This window comes from Budorcas taxicolor, chromosome X (assembly GCF_023091745.1).
Source record: "Budorcas taxicolor isolate Tak-1 chromosome X, Takin1.1, whole genome shotgun sequence".
In the NCBI taxonomy this organism is placed as follows: Eukaryota; Metazoa; Chordata; class Mammalia; order Artiodactyla; family Bovidae; genus Budorcas; species Budorcas taxicolor.
The window spans coordinates 106,401,777-106,409,988 of NC_068935.1; positions in this window are offsets into that span (position 1 = coordinate 106,401,777).

Sequence of the window (8,212 nt, forward strand, 5' to 3'; positions counted from 1 at the left end):
GCGTGTTTTTCAGCCTCCATTTGTTGGAATTTTTAATAGTTTTTCTCCTGTAATTGAGATCTAATCTTACTGCATTGTGGTCAGAAAAGATGCTTGGAATGATTTCAATTTTTTTTGAATTTACCAAAACTATATTTATTGCCCAGGATGAGATCTATCCTGGAGAAGGTTCCGTGTGCGCTTGGGAAAAAGGTGAAATTCATTGTATTGGGGTGAAATGTCCTACAGATATCAATTCTGGTCTATTGTATCACTTAAAGTTTGTGTTTCCTTGTTAATTTTCTGTTTAGTTGATCTATCCATAGGTGTGAGTGGAGTATTAAAGTCTCCCACTATTATTGTGTTATTGTTAATTTCCCCTTTCATACTTGTTAGCATTTATCTTACATATTGCAGTGCTCCTATGTTGTTCAGTTCAGTTCAGTCACTCAGTCGTGTCCGACTCTTTGTGACCCCATGAATCACAGCACGCCAGGCCTCCCTGTCCATCACCAACTCCCAGGGTTCACACAGACTCACATCCATCGAATCCGTGATGCCATCCAGCCATCTCATCCTCAGTCGTCCACTTCTCCTACTGCCCCCAATCCCTCCCAGCATCACAGTCTTTTCCAATGAGTCAACGCTTCGCATGAAGTAGCCAAAGTACTGGAGTTTCAGCTTTAGCATCATTCCTTCCAAAGAAATCCCAGGGCTGATCTCCTTCAGAATGGACTGGTTGGATCTCCTTGCAGTCCAAGGGACTCTCTCAAGAGTCTTCTCCAACACCACAGTTCAAAAGCATCAATTATTTGGCGCTCAGCCTTCTTCACAGTCCAACTCTCACATCCATACATGACCACTGGAAAAACCATAGCCTTGACTAGGCGGACCTTAGTCGGCAAAGTAATGTCTCTGCTTTTGAATATACTATCTAGGTTGGTCATAACTTTTCTTCCAAGGAGTAAGCATCTTTTAATTTCATGGCTGCAGTCACCATCTGCAGTGATTTTGGAGCCCCCCAAAAATAAAGTCTGACACTGTTTCCACTGTTTCCCCATCTATTTCCCATGAAGTGATGGGACTTGATGCCATGATCTTCGTTTTCTGAATGTTGAGCTTTAAGCCAACTTTTTCACTCTCCTCTTTCACTTTCCTCAAGAGGCTTTTTAGCTCCTCTTCACTTTCTGCCATAAGGATGGTGTCATCTGCATATCTGAGGGTATTGATATTTCTCCCGGCAATCTTAATTCCAGCTTGTGTTTCTTCCAGTCCAGCGTTTCTCAAGATGTACTCTGCATAGAAATTAAATAAGCAGGGTGACAATATATAGCCTTGATGTACTCCTTTTCCTATTTGGAACCAGTCTGTTGTTCCATGTCCAGTTCTAACTGTTCCTTCCTGACCTGCATATATATTTATAATTGATATATCTTTTTCTAGGATTGATCCTTTGATCATTATGTAGTGTTCTTCTTTGTCTCTTTTCACAGCCTTTGTTTTAAAGTCTATTTTATCTGAGTATTGCTACTCCTGCTTTCTTTTGGTCTATTTGTGTGGAATAGCTTTTTCCAGCCCTTCACTTTCAGTCTGTATGTGTCCCTTGTTTCGAGGTGGATCTCTTGTAGACAACATGCATATGGGTCTTGTTTTTGTATCCAATCAGCCAGTCTTTGTCTGTTGGTTGGAGCTTTCAACCCATTTACATTTAAGGTAATTATTGATAAGTATGATCCCGTTGCCATTTACTTTATTGTTTTGGGTTCGAGTTTATACACCCTTTCTGTGTTTCCTGTCTAGAGAAGATCCTTTAGCATTTGTTGGAGAGCTGGTTTCGTGGTGCTGAATTCTCTCAGCTTTTGCTTGTCTGTAAAGCTTTTGGTTTCTCCCTCATATGTGAATGAGATCCTTGCTGGGTACAGTAATCTGGGCTGTAGGTTATTTTCTTTCATCACTTTAAGTATGTCCTGCCAATCCCTCCTGGCCTGAAGAGTTTCTATTGAAAGATCAGCTGTTATCCTTATGGGAATCCCCTTGTGTGTTATTTGTTGTTTTTCCCTTGCTGCTTTTAATATTTGTTCTTTGTTAATTTGATTAATATGTGTCTTGAGGTGTTTTGCCTTGGGTTTATCCTGTTTGGGACTCACTGGGTTTCTTCGACTTGGGTGATTATTTCCTTCCCCATTTTAGGGAAGTTTTCAACTATTATCTCAAGTATTTTCTCATAGTCTTTATTTTGTCGTCTTCATCTGGGATTCCTATCATTTGAATGTTGGGGTATTTAACATTGTCCCAGAGTCTCTGCGATTGTGCTTATTTCTTTTAATTCGTTTTTCTTTTTTCCTCTCTTGTTTCATTTATTTCTACCATTCTATCTTCTACCTCACCAATCCCATCTTCTGCCTCCGTTATTCTACTGTTGGTTGCCTCCAGAGTGTTTTTTATCTCATTTATTGCATTTTTCATTATATATTGACTCCTTTTTATTTCTGCTAGGTCCTTGTTAAACCTTTCTTGCATCTTCTCAATCCTTGTCTCCAGGCTATTTATCTGTAACTCCATTTTGTTTTCAAGATTTTGGATCATTTTCACTATCATTATTTGGAATTCTTTATCTGATAGATTCCCTATCTCTTCCTCTTTGGTTTTGTTTGGTTTGGTGGGCATTCATCCTCTTCCTTTACCTGCTGGGTATTCTGCCTCTTCATCTTGTTTAGATTGCTGTGTTTTGGGTAGACTTTCCGTATTCTGGCAGTTTGTGGAGTTTCCTTGCTGTGCGTGCAGTTGGACAGGTGGCTTGTCAAGGTTTCCTGGTTAGTGAAGCTTGTGTCAGTGTTCTGGTGGTTGGAGCTGGATTTCTTCTCCCTGGAGTGCAATGAAGTGTCCAGTAATGAGTTATGAGATGTCAGTGGGTTTAGCGTGTCTTTGGGCTGCCTGTAAATTGAAGCTCAGGGCTACGTTCCTGTGTTGCTGGAGAATTTGCATGGTATATCTTGCTCTGGATCTTGTTGGCCCTTGGGTGGTGCTTGGTTTCAGTGTAGGTATGGAGGCTTTTGATGAGCTCCTATCGATTAATGTTCCCTGGAGTCAGGAGTTCGCTGGTATTCTCAGGATTTGGACTTAGCCCCCTGCCTCTAGTTTTCAGTCTTATTCTTACAGTAGCCTCAAGACTTCTCCATCTGTCACTTCCAGGGTGGTTCCTTCTGTTTTAGGTTCTGCTGTTTGCTGGTCTCTTCAGTATCTGATTTCCACCCTGACACAAGGGGGCCATGCTAGGCACTTTTTTAGGGTCACTTGTTCAGTCGTGCCGTGGGGCGGGAGGAACGCTGCAAACAAATAACGCTGGCATCTCTGGGGAGTGCTCCCAGTGTCTCGGGCACACTGGGTTTGCCCCCACTCACGGTGTGTGTGCTTTCCCTGTCTACACTGCTTAGGCTCTAGGTTGCCCTTTTTGGAACTGTCTGAGGCCAGCCCTGGGTTATATGCACATCCCAGGTCTAAGCCACTCAGCTTTGGGTACTCCTCACAGGCGCAGACTTGGTTGGCCTGCATATTGTGTCCTTCCCAGGTCCGAGCAGCTCGGGCGACCAGGTGTTTGGCGAGGGTGGTCACTGTGACTTATCGCCTCCCCTGGTCCCTATGCTGTTTTCTGGGTGTACAACCGGCGCACCTTCTCAGGCAGATGTTGACCGTCCAGAATCGAAAGAAGTCTTGGTTAGCAACGAAGCCTGCTTTCAGTTTGGTAGATAATGCCTCTCTGGGGACGCGATTGCCCCCTTCAGGATCTGGGAGCCCTCACTTGCCTGTCTGTGGTGGGGAACGGGGCAGTCCGCAGCCGGCTATCTCTGCTAAGTCTTTTATTCTGTGAGCGGGCCTGGCATTGTCTTTCAGTTCAGTTCAGTTGCTCAGTCGTGTCCGACTCTTTCCGACCCCATGAATTGCAGCAAGCCAGGCCTCCCTGTCCATCACCAACTCCTGGAGTTCACTCAGACTCGTGTCCATCGAGTCAGTGATGCCATCCAGCCATCTCATCCTGGGTCATCCCCTTCTTCTACTGCCCCCAATCCCTCCCAGCATCAGAGTCTTTTCCAATGAGTCAACTCTTCGCATGAGGTGGCCACAGTACTGGAGTTTCAGCTTTAGCATCATTCCTTCCAAAGAAATCCCAGGGCTGATCTCCTTCAGAATGGACTGGTTGGATCTCCTTGCAGTCCAAGGGATTCTCAAGAGTCTTCTCCAACACCACAGTTCAAAAGCATCAATTATTTGGTGCTAAGCCTTCTTCACAGTCCAACTCTCACATCCATACATGACCACTGGAAAAACCATAGCCTTGACTAGGCGGACCTTAGTCGGCAAAGTAATGTCTCTGCTTTTGAATATACTATCTAGGTTGGTCATAACTTTTCTTCCAAGGAGTAAGTGTCTTTTAATTTCATGGCTGTAATCACCATCTGCAGTAATTTTGGAGCCCAAAAAGATAAAGTCTGACACTGTTTCCACTGTTTCCCCATCTATTTCCCATGGAGTGATGGGACCAGATGCCATGATCTTCGTTTTCTGAATGTTGAGCTTTAAGCCAACTTTTTCACTCTCCTCTTTCACTTTCATCAAGAGGCTTTTTAGCTCTTCTTCACTTTCTGCCATAAGGATGGTGTCTTCTGCATATCTGAGGTTATTGATATTTCTCCCGACAGTCTTGATTCCAGCTTGTGTTTCTTCCAGTCCAGCGTTTCTCATGATGTACTCTGCATAGAAGTTAAATAAGCAGGGTGACAATATACAGCCTTGACGTACTCCTTTTCCTATTTGGAACCAGTCTGTTGTTCCATGTCCACTTCTAACTGTTGCTTCCTGACCTGCATACAGATTTCTAAAGAGGCAGGTTAGGTGGTGTGTTATTCCCTTCTCTTTCAGAATTTCCCACAGTTTATTGTGATCCACATAGTCAAAGGCATTGGCATAGTCAATAAAGTGGAAATAGATGTTTTTCTGGAACTCTCTTGCTTTTTCGATGATCCAGCGGATGTTGGCAATTTGATCTCTGGTTCCTCTGCCTTTTCTAAAACCAGCTTGAACATCAGGGAGTTCATGGTTCACGTATTGCTGAAGCCTGGCTTGGAGAATTTTGAGCATTACTTTACTAGCATGTGAGATGAGTGCAATTGTGTGGTAGTTTGAGCATTCTTTGGCATTGCCTTTCTTTGGAATTGGAATGAAAACTTAGCTTTTCCAGTCCTGTGGCCAGTGCTGAATTTCCCAAATTTGCTGGCATATTGAGTGTAGCACTTTCACAGCATCATCTTTCAGGATTTGAAATAGCTCCACTGGAATGCCATCACCTCCACTAGCTTTGTTCATAGTGTTGCTTTCTATGGCCCACTTGACTTTACATTCCAGGATGTCTGGCTCTAGGTTAGTGATTACATCATCATGGTTATCTGGGTCGTGAAGATCTTTTTTGTACAGTTCTTCTGTGTATTCTTGCCACCTCTTCTTAATATCTTCTGCTTCTGTTAGGTCCATACAATTTCTGTCCTTTATCGAGCCCATCTTTGCGAGAAATGTTCCCTTGGTATCTCTAATTTTCTTGAAGAGATCTCTAGTCTTTCCCATTCTGTTCTTTCCCTCTATTTCTTTGCATTGATCGCTGAAGAAGGCTTTCTTATCTCTTCTTGCAATTCTCTGGAACTCTGCATTCAGATGCTTATATCTTTCCTTTTCTCCTTTGCTTTTTGCCTTTCTTCTTTTCACAGCTATTTGTAAGGCCTCCCCAGACAGCCATTTTGCTTTTTTGCATTTCTTTTCCATGGGGATGGTCTTGATCTCTGTCTCCTGTACAATGTCACGAACCTCCGTCCATAGTTCATCAGGCACTGTATGTATCAGATCTAAGCCCTTAAATCTATTTCTCACTTCCACTGTGGAGTCATAAGGGATATGATTTAGGTCATACCTGAATGGTCTAGCGGTTTTCCCTACTTTCTTCAATTTGAGTCCGAATTTAGCAATAAGGAGTTCATGATCTGAGCCACAGTCAGCTCCTGGTCTTGTTTTTGTTGACTGTATAGAGCTTCTCCATCTTTGGCTGGAAAGAATATAATCAATCTAATTTCGGTGTTGACCAGCTGGTGATGTCCATGTGTAGAGTCTTCTCTTGTGTTGTTGGAAGAGGGTGTTTGCTATGACCAGTGCATTTTCTTGGCAAAACTCTATTAGCTTTTGCCCTGCTTCATTCTGTACTCTAAGACCAAATTTGCCTGTTACTCCAGGTGTTTCTTGACTTCCTACTTTTGCATTTCAGTCCCCTATAATGAAAAGGACATCTTTTTTGGGTGTGAGTTCTAAAAGGTCTTGTAGGCCTTCATAAAACCGTTCAACTTCAGCTTCTTCAGCATTACTGGTTGGGGCATAGACTTGGATTACTGTGATATTGAATGGTTTGCCTTGGAGACGAACAGAGATCATTCTGTCGTTTTTGAGATTGCATCTAGGTACTGCATTTCGGACTCTTTTGTTGACCATGATGGCTACCCCATTTCTTCTGAGGGATTCCTGCCCACAGTAGTAGATATAATGGTCATCTGAGTTAAATTCACCCATTCCAGCCCATTTTAGTTCGCTGATTCCTAGAATGTTGACATTCAGTCTTGCCATCTCTTGTTTGACCACTTCCAATTTCCCTTGATTCATGGACCTGACATTCCAGGTTCCTATCCAATATTTCTCTTTACAGCATCGGATCTTGCTTCTATCACCAGTCACATCCACAGCTGGGTATTGTTTTTGCTTTGGCTCCATCCCTTCATTCTTTCTGGAGTTATTTCTCCACTGATCTCCAGTAGCATATTGGGCACCTACTGACCTGGGGAGTTCCTCTTTCAGTATCCTATCATTTTGCCTTGTCATACTGTTCATGGGGTTCTCAAGGCAAGAATACTGAAGTGGTTTGCCATTCCTTTCTCCAGTGGACCACATTCTGTCAGACCTCTCCACCATGACCCACCCGTCTTGCGTTGCCCCGCGGGCATGGTTGGTTTCATTGAGTTAGACAAGGCTGTGGTCCTAGTGTGATTAAATTGACTAGTTTTCTGTGAGTATGGTTTCAGTGTGTCTGCCCTCTGACGCCCTCTTGCAACACCTACCATCTTACTTGGGTTTCTCTTACCTTGGGCGTGGGGTATCTCTTCACGGCTGCTCCAGCAAAGCACAGCCACTGCTCCTTACCTTGGACGAGGGGTATCTCCTTATCGCCATCCTTCCTGACCTTCAACGTGGAATGGCATTGTCTTAGGTTAGGGCTTTTCACCAGGTAGCTATCCCACAGTCTGGTTTGCTATCTCAAGTTAGTTCCCTCAGATTGCCCTCTGGGCATTCAGGTCTGGTCCTTACTCTAAGCAATGCAGCCCACGCCTTCCTGCCCAGCCCCCGCTTGCTAGTGGCGAATGCAAGCATCTGAGCTGCTTCTCTGCTGGGAGTTACTGTTGGGCATGGAATCTGTGGGTTTTCATTATTTATTTACTTTTCCTCCCGGTTATGTTGCCCTCTGTGGTTCCAGGGCTCGCCACAGACTTGCCAGTGAGAGTGTGTTTCCTGGTGTTTGGAAACTTCTCTCTTTTTTAAGACTCTCTTCCTGGGACAGATCTCCATCCGTACCTCTTTTGTGTCTCTCTTTATCTTTTATATTTTTTCCTACCTCCTTTTGAAAACAATGGGCTGCTTTTCTAGGTGCCTGATGTCCTCTGCTGGCATTCAGAAGTTGTTTTGTGGAATGTACTCAGCATTCAAATGTCCTTTTGATGAATTTGTGGTGGAGAAAGTGTTCTCCCCATCTTGTTCCTCCGCCATTTTAGGACCGCCTCCCACAAAGTTTTAAATTTTGCTGTAATACTTTTTTTCCCCAAGGACTTTCTCTTATTCTCTAATTGCTCCCTTTTATAGCACCCTGTTCCCATTTTATAAACCCACTGTCATTTTTACAGTTCTGAGAATATGAATTTGGATTTTTTGTAATGTTCTCTTCTGTTTCCTGTAGTATATGTCTTTATCTCTACAAATCGTTCTATTCATTCAGCATGATCTCTTTCACTTCCATCAAATATCTGGTAAACATTTGTCCATCCATATTTGGGCATATTTGGGAGTAAAGGACTCAGGTTCGATCCTGCATCTGAAAGATCCCCTGGAGAAGGGAGTGGCTACCAATCCAGTATTCTTGTCTGGAGAATCCATG